The sequence below is a fragment of the Rhagoletis pomonella genome, unplaced genomic scaffold, assembly GCF_013731165.1.
Source record: "Rhagoletis pomonella isolate Grant_MI unplaced genomic scaffold, Rhpom_1.0 Rhpom_scaffold_00001, whole genome shotgun sequence".
Taxonomy (NCBI): Eukaryota; Metazoa; Arthropoda; class Insecta; order Diptera; family Tephritidae; genus Rhagoletis; species Rhagoletis pomonella.
In genome coordinates this window covers 57,342,446-57,344,168 of record NW_023458555.1, presented here as the reverse complement: position 1 = coordinate 57,344,168, position 1,723 = coordinate 57,342,446, and positions in this window count along the sequence as shown.

The window sequence follows — 1,723 nt, the reverse complement described above, 5'->3', positions numbered from 1 at the left end:
ATTTGTTTCATATGCTCAGCACTCTTAATTAATAATAATAATAATAGTTAGATTGGCGCTTACACATATCGTACACCGTTTTCAAAAGATACGTTTGTCAGAAAATGCGAAAAACTATTTCTTAGCACATGATAATCATATGGGCAAGGTTTTATAACGAATTATAAATAAAATCTGTTCCATCTTTTGCTGAAAGGTAAATAAAAGCTCTGCGTACATTTTTAGCGAAAAATGCCAAATTTTGAGTTGTGACTCTTTTGAAGACGCAACTGGAGAACAGCTTTTATTGCGCTTACATTCCCGAATTAGGAGAAATACTTTTCTTCACTTGGCAATTCAAATTTGCGTCAGTTGGCACAGAAAAAAAAAACAACTGCCATGCTCTTTTGGAATCGGTCAAAATCGCTTAGGCATTTACAGCGCCAATAAATAAAAAGAAGAAAATGCTAAATTTCTTGAGTCTAGGGGTGGGCAGCTACCCCCGTCCCCTCTGTATACGCCCATGCCTAAAGATAAGTCTCCTGAATTCGTTTATTGAGCAACTACATTATTGTCAAGTAACAAACTACATATACCTTCCAAATAAATTTCGCAAGTTGTCAACGTTGAACAAACGCTAAAGCGAACACTTATATAAAGAGCTTAAATAAGCTAACAAATCCGTTAACTCTCCGAATGTTTCGACAAATCTTCAAAAAAAAAAAAGCTTTGTGGAAAGCTCCTACCGCTATTTTCTTTTTAAATTCAACAGATTTATTATTTTACTAGTAAAGAAAAGAAAACATAATATGGTGACCCTTTTTTCGTCAATGCCCCTTTTTGCGACTCTCTGAAAATTCTAAACGGCAGCACTGGCTACCACAAAGAAATTCAAGCGTATGTTGAAGAAAGGCGGAATAAGAAGAAATATACCTTATGTCCTGTTATGTTTTCCACTTGAAATAATAAAAAAAAAACGGGAAATTTTGCCCCCTATTCTAATTAACAGTACAATACAGTAATCCAGATAGCCAATACAGTAATCCAGATAGCCAAAACAAAAAATGTAAATATGCGTATTTGACATTTTGTTTGAGTGTATTGGTTGATATTTTTTCCCAGTTGTCCTTTTCGTTAACCCAAATGAAATCCAATTTAAATATTTTCTTATAGTGAAAAATATTTTCAAGTCACATAAAATAAAATAACGAGAAAAACCAAATTCCAAGCAAATCAAGCGTGAAGCGTAAGCGATTATGACCGGATGCAGTTCCTACATAAGTCAAACCGTGTTCCGAACACAACTTTGAGCAGGGTTCGTATTTGCACACACATGCTCTGCTCACACACACGCCAGAAACACATTCAACTTGCACTCACTGCTCATACACATGTGTGTGCATAAGTGGAAAACAAACTCTACTCACAGAAAAGTGTGTGCTGTTTGTTATTAAGCACATGCACATGTGTGTGAGCCGATTTTTGTACAAATTTCAGCCCATGCACATGCACATAAAGGCTGCATTTCTTTATTCATTCTGAACGTTTGGAATAGACTTTTTTGTTTACTTATTCTTTAGAACGTTCCTGATGATTTGTTAACGTATATTTCAAACGCATTCTGTTTATTCCGGCTGTGAAATGGGATTATCCGGAATGTATAAAGAAACGTAGCCAATATATTCTTAAAAGAATTTGTTTATTAAACGTTATTTTTTGAAAGACGATTCAATAAAAAGTGAGA